The sequence below is a fragment of the Tenrec ecaudatus genome, chromosome 15, assembly GCF_050624435.1.
Source record: "Tenrec ecaudatus isolate mTenEca1 chromosome 15, mTenEca1.hap1, whole genome shotgun sequence".
Taxonomy (NCBI): Eukaryota; Metazoa; Chordata; class Mammalia; order Afrosoricida; family Tenrecidae; genus Tenrec; species Tenrec ecaudatus.
Window position 1 is genome coordinate 11,844,130 of NC_134544.1, and position 13,869 is coordinate 11,857,998.

The following is a 13,869-nucleotide window of genomic DNA, read 5'->3' on the forward strand; positions in this document are numbered from 1 at the left end:
GCAGGGCCACTAGGAGTTGGAATCAACTATATAATTTTTGGTTATGTGTATTAATAGTTACTGTCATTAAATATGTTATTCTCTGTCTACATCTTCAGTGGCAATGGCACAAAGGTACTTTTTAAGCCAAACAACTCTTTAACAACAGTCTCCTTCTGGTGGGTCCTGAGAGTCCCATGTTATCTGATGTTAGAGCAAGCAATGCTTTAATAGACTAGGGAACCCTGAAGGCATAGTTAATTAAACATTGAGCTACTAACCGCAAGGTCAGCATTTCAAAACCACCAGCTGCCCCATGGGAGAAAGAGGAGGCTTTCTACTCCTGTAAAGAGTTAGTGTCAGGACCCAACAGGGATAATTCTACTCTGTCCTACAGCATTGCTGTGAGTTAGAATTTACTCAATAGCCATGAGTTCGATTTGAGGAATAAAAATGTTGATCCAAATTTTGCAATGTTGCAGTTGATTTTTTATAAAATAACTTCTCATTTTAAGAACTTTCAAATGGCAGTAATAAATACTCTTTGAGTGGAAAAGAATGCTAGTCTATACTATTTTTGAATGATATTTGTGAATAGGTTTAGATATTTAAAGTCTTTACAAATATTCCCTCTTGCCTCACTAATACTATTGACAGTAACTCATGAAGAAAAATATATATATATATATATATATATATATATATATATATATATATATATATATATATAGAGAGAGAGAGAGAGAGAGAGAGAGAGAGAGAGAGAGAGAGAGAGAGAAGAACATATTTAAGGCAGAAGCTATAGTAAGTGAAAGGTTGGAGAATGGATTAATGGAATAATATAAAATAACTAATCAAGTAAGCATATTGATATAAATATTATGGGGAAAGATTCTTACCAAGTATCATAGGGCATATGGAATGTTTAGACATGTTCATGATATATGGAACATAAATAGACTATCCATTTACTCTATTTTTCTGAAAAAAACTTTCAAAATGGTTGCAGCAGTACATCAACAGGAGACTTTCAGAAATCCAAGCCGTTTCAGAGCAGGACGTGGAATAAGCCATATTGTTGCTGATATCAGATGCATTTTAGCTGAAATTCAAGAATGAAAAACAAAAACCTACCCATATTTTTGATAATGCATCAAAGGTTGAGTGGCTCATGTGAAAATATGGACACTGTTGTGAAGAATGGGAATCCCAGCACATTCAAGTGGACCGTGGTGGAACCTGCACATAGATCAGAGGCACTCGTTGGAGCAGAGAGAAGCTAGGCTATGATTTAAAATTCAGAAATGCAATGTGTCAGGGTTCCATCCTATCATTGTATAATCTGTATGTTCAGCAAATAATCCAGGAGCCTAGACCATCTGACAGAGAAGGACGCCTTGGGATTGGAGGAAGTCCCGTTAACAGGCTGTGATATAGATGTGGCACACCTTGCCTACAGAAAGTGAAGAGGGCCCACAGCATTTACTTGTCAGATCACAGACTACAGTACGGATATCAAAAATCAAAAGCAAACAAGCAAATACAAACTTACTGCCATCAAATCTACTCTGCTTCATAGTGACCCTGTTAGATAGAATATAATCATCCCGTTGAGTTTCCTAAGGCTGTAATCTTTACACAGGACCAAGAAAAGCATAGTTTTTCTCTCTTGCAAACTGGCTGACAGTTTTGAACTGCTGACCTTGTGGTTAGCATCTCCACCCTTAACCCCAATGAGGCTCTTTCAGAAAGGCGACACCTCCACACAAATAAAACAAAAAATCCTCAGAATTGGACCCCAAAACAGCATCATGGTAAGCAATGCAAACAACTCAGAAATTGTCAAGGATTTCACTTTACTTGGATCCCTAATCAAAGTCCATTCCCATAGACACAGAAGTCAAGAAACAAAAACAAAACCAAACCTGATTGTAATGGAGGGCTTCAAAAAGTTTGTGGAAAAGCTCCATCATTTTCATACCCATTTCTCCAAGAACTTTTTGAAATACCTTAGTATTTACTATTGAGAAAATCTGCAAAAGACCTCATTAAAGTGTTAAAAAAAACAAAAAACAGAGTTGTCACTTTGGAGACCAAAGTATGCCTGGCCTCGGCCCTGATATATTCACTGCTTCATATGCACGATCAAACTGAACAATGAATAAAGAAAATTGAGAGGAGGTAATGCCTCTGGATTTGGATGTTGGCAAAGAGGAATATTGAATGCATCCTGGGCTGCTGAGAATCCTCCTGGCAAGGGAGGATGGTAAGACTTCATCTCACCTACTTTAGACCTGCTGTTAGAAGGGGCCTGTCCCTAGAGGACATCAAGCTTGGTAAAGGAGAGGGCCCATGATAACATCAAAGATGCCCAATTAGATAGCTCCACACAGCGCAACAATGGCTGCAAACGCAGTACCCCTTGTGAGGTTAGTGCAGGACCAGGGGCTGTTCTGTGGTATAGAGAGTCAGCATCTATAAAATTTAACGCATTTATATAACAATGTAGGTAGAATTCCTGTATTTCCTATACAGAAAAACCTAGATCAGGAACATAAAGGGACTGTCTTGTTTTTCTCTGTCTCTCTAGTTTTCTGTCTTTGATAACTGGCAGTTTTATAAATTTTCTATGACTTTTTTTTTTGAGACGATCTTCAAGTTTTCACCCTATATAAGTTCAGGCTTGCACAGATCTTATTGCAGTTTTGTTTTCAATTCCAGATATAATACTGAGAAAAAGGAGAAGGAATTCCCAAGTTTCCCAGAGTTATTGATCAGATATTACTGACTGGGAATTCCCCATCTTTGAAAATGGCCTTTGATTCCTTCTTCTCAGTCTGTTCTTAGTCTGTCAGCTCTGCTGAAACTGTCACTTTCGGGGACTCTGCTTGCATTTGAAATAACAGTGGTCTAACTTCAAACATCATAGCAACACACAGGCCACCACGTTAAGACACACTTGCCGAAAAGTGGTGGTAGTGTAGAGGGGCAACAAAAAGAGGGACCCTGCCCCAAAATGCATTGACACAGTGGCTTCCATAGTGGGCTCAATCAGGGGAACAAGTGTGATCCTGAACACAGGATGGGACAGTTTCCTTCCCTCGTGCCTAGGGTCGCTATTGGTAGCACCTAACAACACCATCTGGGGGGGGGGTTATCAACTTGAGGCACGGGTGCACTAGGGATGCAAAATGCTGGTAGAGTCAGGCAGAGTAAAATTACAGACCCAAGAACAATTCAAACTGTCACATTGTGCTGACTTTTATTTTGCAAATAAGGAAGCTACATATAGAAATGCCAAGTGTTCTCCCCAAGGACAGACAGCCAAATAGCATCAATGATAGGACCCAAGGCAGCATTCATTCCAGCATTAAAGTAACTTGACTTACAGCCCTCATCATCCCCAGTGTCAGTCACACTGTCTCAGCATCAGCAGCTGAGGACAAGCTGCAGCTGTGGAGGCAAAGCTGGTTCCGTGGGTCCCACCCCTCTGGAAGGTTGCTCTGCAGTAGAAGTCGCCTACATTATTTTGTGCCAGCCTCTTGTCTGATATTTTGTAACAGATCCACCAGCTACAATGTGCTTACTTCATTTTAGATAATAGCTGACATTTCTTGAGCGTTAATTATGACCCTGCTACTTTTCTAAGCTCACACAAGCCATATCTCTCTTCATAGTCCCCACTAGAATTACTAACATTAAGAAGAAATAGAGGGTCTGAGAAAGGAGGGCTGACTCATGTAGAGACAGAACAACTTGTCCAAATCATCTATAGGACTAGTGGAATATAATGCTCATCTAAAACAAACACAAAACATTAAGTTTGTAGGAAACTAAATGGAAAGAGTACAATAGCAAGATTATGTCATTATTTCTTTTTTTCCATTTTGAGATCATTATAGATTTTGCACTTTTCCCATGTGCATTGGACATGTTCTCAGGAAGGATGGGTTCCTGGATAGGCATGCTATACTTGGTAAAGTAGAAGGACAGCGCAGGAGGATTGACACAGTGCCTGCAACGGGGGCTCAACCTGAACAGCAGCTGTGAGGCTGGCGCGGAGCTGGGCAGTGTTTGGCATGTTGTACCTTCAGTGGTTATGAGTCAGAGCTGGCTTGTCTACACCTAACAATAGCAGTGGGAAGCCATGCTGGCGTCGTGGTTAAGCATTGGGCTGCTAACTACAAGGTCAGCAGTTTGAAACCACCAGCTGCTCAACCAGAGAAAGCCGTATTTACATACATGAAATCCAGGATAGGTAAATCAATAGCGACAGGAACTAGATTAACAGTTCCTTGAGGGTCTGGTAGGGAGGTTGGGTGGAAAGGAGAACTTAAAAACAATGAGTACGGGTGTCCTAGCCGGGACTGCAGCTCACATCGCAGATTCTGCTGACCTGGATGCTGCAAGTGGTGCCGAGAAGCGCCCACGGGCTGAGCACCCTGTTGCCAGCGCTCCCAGAGTCCACATTCATGAGAGTACTCTGCCAATATGGCATGCTGTGTGGACCTTACAGCATTCCCTCCAGCTCACCTCCAAAAAACGATAAAATGAGGGGGAGTGGATGTTATTCTTCCCCTCCAAGTCTATATATTGTTGGGCTGAAAGCTGAGTCAGAGGAGTGAGTACAGGTCCAAGAGTGAAACATCGCTAAAGACCACAATCTGTTGATTCCAAGTTTCCTGCAGACCATTCTCTTTCAGGTACTGAAAGCTGGAAGACCAGTGAGGTACCCATGCACTCTGTGGAAGGCTGGAAGGTCTTCTCCCCACAAGGGTGGTCATGCCGCTAGAGGGACAGCAATGCAGAACATGGATCCCCATATGGTCACAATTGTCTGTTTCCACGCTTGGCCCGGGCCAAACTCTAGTACCTCTTCCTCTGTTTTGAAAGCTTTGTTACACGAACTCCAATGAAAGGTTTTCTTCTTGGAAATTGTCTAATGTTTAAGGAAACCTGACCTCCACATATAAGATTTTCTACATTTAATTCATGCAAAGGGCTTCTTTCCTTTGTGAAATCTCTGATGTGCTGTAAGGCATCGCGTCTGGCTGAAAACTTTACCACACTCAACACATATTAAAGTTTTTCTCCACAAAGAATTCAAAAAAACAATGAGTACAAGAATGAAGAAAATGATACGAAACTGACTGTGGTGACTCTACAGCTCTTCTTGATATGACTGAACTATTTAATTGCATATGTGGAGTATATGCTAATAAACTTGTTGGGGTGGGGAGAGTCAAATGTATTGTTTCCAGTTTGAGCTGCGATGAAGAAAGCTGTTATAACCATTCACATAAATAATCCTTTTCGTGTGAACATAAACCTTTGTTTCTTTGGAGTAAATTCTCCATAGTGCCATTGCCAGGCTCTGTAGAACATTTCCATTTCCTTTTTAGCAAACTGCCGCACACTTTCTCCAGAGTGGCGCTATCATTTTACATTGCCACCAGTAATGCTTGAGTTTCCCCACGTTGCAATGATTTTTTATTTTAAATTTTATTTTAGTGAACCTGATGGATATGTGATATCTCACTGTGGTTTAAATTTGCATTTCCTTAATTGCTAATGGTGCTGAACACATTCATGTGCTTATAAGTCATCTGTATATCTTCACAGAAATGTCTCTTCATGTCTTTTACTTACATTCTAATTGTTTTTGTTTTGTTGTTCTCTCTGTTTTCGACTACTGAAATTTGAGAGTTATTTATATTATCTAGGTGCTTGTTCCCTGTTAGACATGGCATTTGTTAATATTTTATTCCAGCCTTGTAATGGAAGCTTGTTCAAAGTAAAAATCTTTTTAAAAATCTTTCTTATTGTGGAAAACTATACACCCTGTACACTTTATCATTTTAACTGCTTTAGTGAATAAGTTGGTAGTTGCTCTTTAATTTGATGAAGTCTAATATGTTGATGGTTTCCTCTAATGATAAAAACTCAAGTTTAAGAACTCTTTGTTTAGATTGAGATTCTGAATAATTTCTATCTCTTCCTAAAAGTTGTCTAAGTTTCAGGTTTACATTAAAGTTCATGATCCATTTTGAGATACTTTAAAAATAAAATTTGAATCTGAGGTCCAACTTCTGGTTTTCCTCTGGCTAGGTTTTTTTGAAGCCGGTTCTGCTCATAATGACCCTGGGGGACACAGAATACTCCAGGGCGCTGCCTCGCCCCTTGCAGTCTCCTCTGTTTGTGCCCGTTGTTGCCGCCACTGGTAAACCGTCTTGTTGAAGGCCACTCTCCTTTTGCTGGCCATCCACTCTGCCAAGCATGAAGTGCTTCTCCAAGGACTGTTTCCCTGTCATCACATGTCCAAAGTACATGAGTGAAGTCTTCGTCTTGCGCCCTTACTTCTAAAGAAGAGCTTTCTGGCTGCACCTACTCCAAGACAAAGAGAATTTCCTTCTTCTGACAACCCATGAAGAATATATTCTATATTCCTCACCAATATAATAATTCAAAGGCATTGGTTCTCCTTCAAACTGCTTTAACACAGTTCCTCATGTTGTAGTGACACCCAGCCAGAAAATTATGTACATTGCTACTTCATAGCTATCATTCTGCTACTGTTATGAATCATAATGTAAATATCTGATATGCAGGATGTATTTTCATAGTTAAAAATTGAACATAATTGAAACATAGTGATTAATCAAAAACAATATATAATTATATATTGTGAAATATTTATTTCTAATTGCAAATATATTAAATTTTGTGGGTGCTCATATGTGGATGTGCTGTATCTGCATGTTGGTAAACCTTCCTGGAAATGGATAGAGGAGCGATGTCTGGGTTCTGATGTTTTTAGGTGACCCCTGTGAAAGGGTCATTGGACCCCCAAAGGGGTTACGGACCCACAGGTTGAGAACTGCTGCTCTGCGCTCTAGTTCAGTATTTGCATGCATCTGTGAGGCCATTGAAAAGTGCCTGGCATAGGCCCAGTGCACATTATTCTTCTGAGGGATATTCTTGCATTTTAGCCCTGAAAGGAAACTTTTGTATCAGATTTTGCCAATGCAATCCATGATATGATTTCTTGACTGATATTTCCAAGGCCGTTTTCCCACTAGACATTCAATTGCTTCAGTACCATTTGTTGAAAGACTCTCTTTCCTTAGATGATTAGCTTTTTGCACATCTGTCAAAAATCAGTTGGGCCAGTTTGCCTGTGGGATATTTCTGGGTTCCATTAGCTTCTGTGTTTATTTCTGTCCCAATACCACACAGTCTTCTTTCCTGTAGCTACGTACTAAATCTGAAACCAGGAAAGCTGATTGTGTCTACTTTACTCTTTTCACCAAATGGTCTTAGGTGTTCCAGTTCCTTTGTCTTTATGTAATATATATACAGACAGATGGACTCAAATAGATGTCTGGGTAATAAAAGGAGAATTAATTTATTTTGGAAAAAAATTCATTATATTTAAGTGGTATATGAATTATAATGTAATAAATCTTGTTCTGTTGATAAGCTGTAAATTTAAATTACTATTAAGAACATTTCCATATCTTTAATCATAGAAAAAATGCACTGTTCTATTAAATAAAATGATGTCATAAAAATAGACTATAAACTAAATATTGAAAAATATAGTAAACACGTTATGCATTGATTATTTTCAAAGAGATATAAACATCCAAATATTACTAAGAAATATTACCATTTAGATTTTATTATGGTTATATACAACATATAATATTTTATTATGTCTTTTAATCTCTTTCAGAAGCTATTAGTTTTATAAGATTGCAAATGCTTGATGTTAGAAACAGTAGATGAAAATTTAGTTGTACATTATATTCATGATACAATAACTAAAATTTAGCAATTTTATCAATCTTATCATGGTATTTCCCAATTACAATTGTCATAATATTCAAATATTAGGGAAAGCTTCATATAATCAAGTATTAATATAAATTACTATACTAAAATATTTTCAATAGATACAGCATATTTATACCTATTTCGTTACATTTACCTTTATAAAATAAACTGTATGTACCTATCATATGTCAGCCCTGTTGTCATTCACAGTATTATCCTTAATTCTCATGAAATCTACTTAAGATAGTTAATTATTTCATTTTACATTTGAGAAAACAAAATCCTGGGATGTCAACAAGTTCCAGTATATCACATGAATTATTAGTGACAAGACTGGATCTTATCTCCTGATCAACTGTTTCCAAATTCGGGATAATTTTTATTGAATCAGATAAATATTTAAACATATCTATGGTTTAAAATCAGGAGACATGTGCATCAGGGTTGTATCCTCGCACCATAGGTATTCAATCAGAATGCTGAGAAGATCATCAGAAAAGCTGAATTTCATGGATAGGAGCATAGCTTCAGGATAGGAGTAAGACTTATGAGCAACCTGCGATATGCAGATAACACAACCTTGCTTGCTGAAAGATCGGCATACTTGAAGCACTTATTGATGAGGACCACGGACAGCAGCCTTCAGTATGGATTACTACTCAATATAAGGAAGGTCAAAATCCTTACAATCAGACTAACTGGTAACATCATGATAGATGGAGATAAGGTTGAAATTATGAAGGATCATGCTTGTATCCACAATCAAGGCTCATGGAAGCAGCAGTCAAGAGACCAAAGTTACATTGCATCAGATGAACTTGCTGCGGAAGACCACTTTTAAGTGTTTAAAAGTAAGGATGTTACTTTGAAGACTATTTAGTAACATAAAATGTACCTGATCCAAGCCATGGTATTTTAAATTGCTTTATACACGTGTGAAAATTAGACCTTGAATAAAGAAGACCAAAGAAGAATCAATGCGTTCAAAGCATGCTGATGGTGAAGAATATTGAGAGTACCATAGACTGATGTTCTGTCTTAGAAGTACAAGCAAAATGATGCCTAGAGGTAAGGATGACAAGACTTTGTTTCATGTACTTTTGACTGGTCAGATGAGAACAGTCCATCAAGAAGAACATCAGGCTTGCTAAAGCAGAGGGGCAGCAAAAACGAGTGAGACTCTCAGCAAGATGGATGTACACCGTGGCTGCAGCCATTGGCTCAAACCTAAGAACAATTGTGAGGATCGTGCAGGATCTGGCCATCTACCCTTCTGTTGGACATGGAGTTGCTATGAATTGGAACCAACTCAATGACACCTAGCAACAACAGAGAGGAGATACGGGCAAAACTTAGGAATGATTTGATTTTACCCCTGCATTTTTACATTCCTTTTTATGGAAAGGGATAGAGTTAAAAAAAAAAGTAATTGATAGATTAATAAGCAAATTGTTCTCAGGTTGAAATTAAAATCTGTAGCAATTGAGATGTAATGGAAAAAATAACCAATTACCACTGACTTGGATTTTGATATTGCCACCCTCTTCTGGGTAATTGCTGTGATGATGTCTCTTTTTATGAGCTTTGAATTTTCCCTTTCTGGAATGTTATCAATATCACATTTTCCAGAGCCCAGGTTGTACAATGGTTAAGAGCTTTGATGCTAAGGGAAAGGTTAGTGGTTCAAATCCACCAGTCTGGTGTGACAGTCTGTTTTCTTGATGATCTGCAACCCTGGAACACTATTCTGTCCCCAAAAGGTCTATAAATCAGAGTGACGCAACAGCAATCAATTTTTTAATGGGATCAACTGAGTAAAATGCATGCTGTGAACCGACTTCACTTAGTGCTAAGCTCTTCTTGACCTATATTAAGAAGAATTTAAGAGATTTTTAAAAGTAACATGAGATGTATTCATATGTGTGTCTCATTCTATTCCCTTTAAATAAAATATTGATTGATGTTTTCTTATGCTCACATGCTTTATAGTACTACTGGGCTTAAAAAGTATATAGTTCAAAGAATGAGGAATTTAGTTTTTGAACATATAAGTTAGTTCTTAATTAATCGTGCATGGCCATGCTCTTAATTAATTCAACACACTTCTTCCAATCTCACGTTGACAGTAATATTGTAGAATTATTTATTAACAATGCATTTTCAAAAATATACTTTTATGCACTCAAAGCTCCTGGTGATACAAATAACAAAGAACTGACTAAAGAAATATTTTATAATTTTTTTTCATTAAAAATCACTTTTAGGATACCTACGAGCAGGGTTTTAACAGGCGTATAAAACAATTTCTGACATTTTCCGATCCTTGTTGTTAAAAATCAATAATAGTTTATAAATTATCAAGGGCTCGTGAGTGAAGGGGAGGGAGGGAGGGGGGAAGAGGATCTGATGCAAAGGGCTTAAGTGGAGAGCAAATGCTTTGAAAATGATGAGGGCAATGAATGTAGAGATGTGCTTTACACAATTGATGTATGTATGGATTGTGATGAGAGTTGTATGAGCCCCTAATAAAATGTTTAAAAAAACAAACAGTCAGGTATATATTGCAGTGTTCAACATTGAAGGGACACAGTCAATGACCTGGGTAGACGTGTAGGCAAGCAATGGGATGCCTGTGTTTGGGCTAAGAGTTCTGACTCTAGTCCCATGGCTTGTGTGTGCATTTCAAGCCGACTCCCTGTGAATAAAGGCGTGCTGGTGGTGCAGTGACTCAGCACTCATCTGCTAGTGGAAAAGTTGACAGTTCAAATTGACAAGTTAACAGTGGCTCCACGGCAGCAAAAAAAAAAAAAAAACCTGGGCATTTTCTCCCAGTGGCAATGATGTCAATTCAGATCCATAGCAAACCTACAGCACGAAGTTGACCTTTCCCAAAGCGTTTTCAAGGTCGCACTCTTTCTAAAATGGGACTGCCGTATCTTTCTTTTGAGGAGCAGAAGGTTTGCGGTGCATGACCTGGGTTCTTCTGTAGAGATTACAGCCCAGGAAACTGGAGGCAGTTCCACTCTCTAATGTATGTTTCTGGGGGTTCACAGTACAGGAGCACAACTTGTTTAAAATGTAAATTCCTGTGAGAGTCAATCTTTCCGTGTCTCAATTTTCTCATCTATAAAATTGAGCTCACTACAGAACCAATTTCACAGGACTGCTGCACCAGTGTGTCTATTCCAATTAAGAGGAGGTGGCTTTGCTGTGCAATGGGTAGCACAGCGGAATTCTATAACAATTAGGGGAATTGTTCTATGTAGAAACACACGTATTGTGGTTAATCTTATCTGATTAATTTTTTTAACTCATAGCTACCTTATGTATTAGAGAACAAAGCTCTTCAGAGTCCTGCACTATTCTCTGGATCCTAGCTACTGTGTTTCCCCGAAAATAAGACAGTGTCTTATATTAATTTTTACTCCCAAAGATGTGCTATGTCTTATTTTCAGGGGATATCTTATTTCTCCATGAAGAAGAATATGGTACACATTTATTGATTATTAAAAAGACCTCACACTTCCTGTCTGCTCTGGCTGTGCTGCAGCCAGCAATGAGGTGCCCAGTTACACCTGCCACTGTGGTCCAGAGTCCAGAGTTAATGTAGCTGCAGGGGGCCTTATTTTTGGAGAGGTCTTATTTTCAGGGGATGCCTTATAATCCAGCAAGAGGCAAAAATGTGAGTAGGTCTTATTTTGGGGGGATGTTTTACTTTTGGGAAACACGGTATGTTTGATCCCATTGTTGCAGCCACTGGGTTAACCCAGCCTCTTGAGGATCTTTTTATCTTAGCCTCTATTTACCAAGCATGTATTCTTCTCAAGGGACCAGCCCTACTGATAACATTCCCAAAGTACATGAGACAACCCCTCTCCATCTTCACTATTAAAGAGCCTCTGGCTGTACTTCTTCCAAGACAGAAGCTTGTACTTCTGGCAGTCCATGATAGAATCAGGATTCTTTCCCAACAGCACCATTCCATTGCATCAATGCTCCTTCACTATTGGAATCACTGTTATTTTTGAAATACACATATAATTGGATAAATTATCCCATTTTATTATTATTATTTGTCTGATTAGTAATGATGAATCATTTTTCACTTTGGCTTTGGAGATTTTCCTAGGTATAATACACCTCCTAGAGGAAAACTATATTATAAAGACCACTTAACTCTTGAAATATGCACCATGATCTACAGAAATAAAGTTTTGGCAATTCATGCATGCCTGTAGGACAAATAATTTGATAGAATTAGAGGCTTGCTAGGTCGTTCACCTCTATAACTAAAACAATTATCAAAACTTGTAAAACATTCTTGGGTCAGCCTGGCAGGAACTTTCCCTGGAGGAGACCACAGTAAGTGTGTGCTGAATGTAGGAATAGTCTTCATTTCTAAGTATTTATATGCATTTTTGGCCTTAGAAGTTGCTCTGAGGGGGCGGGGCGGGGGTCTACATTTAATTAAAAATGGCCTTGAAGGCATTTTTCAGAAATAAGTATAAGCGTAGCGCACCATTCTGTAGAGAGTCCTTTGTGGTAATTATATTCTCCATGAGTGCTGATTGAACTAATTAAAAATCGCAAGTCCTATCAAGATTATTTATTGAAATCTATTTGGCAGCTTCCATTACTTAACATAGCTCAGTAGTTTATTCTTTTATACTCCTTTAAGAGCAGTGGTAGTAATTCAAGTAAAGAATGAAAGCCGAGAAATCTTTGATAGACAGACAAGACCATATCAGATCTTTTGTACTTCAGAAAATGACTCAATGGTCCAATCCACAGAGGATAAAATAGCTTTTAAATCACCTAGTAATTTAATTTGTGTTTTGTATTTATTATCCAGCAAAAGCGCATTAGGTAACAACTACTCAGCTTCCCATTCCAATTTGTTCTCCTAAAATCACTCCGCAGGTAAAGCCTGTGTTCATTTTTGATTTATTAGGAGTGGTTGGTTGGAGAGATCCATTAGGGAAATGTATACTGCAATTTCAGGTTGAATTGTATTGAACACAGGCCCCACTGCAGTAGGCTATGAATAAATGCTTGGTATTCTCTGCACAGCAGGGTGCCTCTGCATCTCCCTTGTGTCACTGTTAGTGCAAGGCATAGAAAATCACCAGGGAAATATGATCAGAGAGCCAGCAGAGGGAAAGAGAGAAGGAGTGAAGCAGAGTGGGATTTGGGTTTCAGCAAATTTAAGAAAGAAAATCAATATTTCCAAGCGTTAACATCTCATTTAACAGATAGAATAGTAGAACACATCTTGCAGTATTGTCAGGGTGGTGCATATCTAGTGCCAAGGACAGTGTGTGGGAGAGCAAAACTTAACACATTCCAAAGAAGACTTTTCCAAGCCATCAGAATTATGTCAAAATGGAATGAGCTTCCTCTTGTCCCAACCATTGTATGATTCATGTTCAGGAAGAAGGCTGTGTGAGATAGCTGCCAAGATCCTCCAGTCTTAAAAACCATGTATGGCCAATGTGAAAGATGACATTGGGTTGACTACCTGTATTGAGGTAGGTGTGTGGATAAAGGGCCTATTTTATTGCCTCATATATTTATTTTTCCATTTCTGCTGACTAATCTAATCAGAAATTTATAAATGTTCCCCTCTCCTTGAAGCAATACTGTCATTTTTAAGCTGATGGGGGCATATAAAATATGATTCCACAGGATGTATTGGAAAATCAAGACACAGATGGTCAATTGCTCAAGCAGTGAGTCACGAGGTAAAATAGGAAGTAAACAGACAAGCTTACACTCATTTCCCAATATTTGTAAGTGCTTTTCAAAACTCATTTGCAACTGCAAAAATCAAAATTTTAAAGTGTATGAATCTACATAAAGGTCAATATTAACTACCTTTATGAGTTAAAATTGCTATGACTACTCTTCCTTTACTTGAGAACCTGCCAAGGGGGAAAAAATTCAGAATATCTCATCACACGCTCTCATAAAAATCAAATCAAAACTCAATGGAAACCAATATTGTATGTCTCCAACTCTGTTCAAGCTGTATTTAAAAAAATAACTTTAATAATA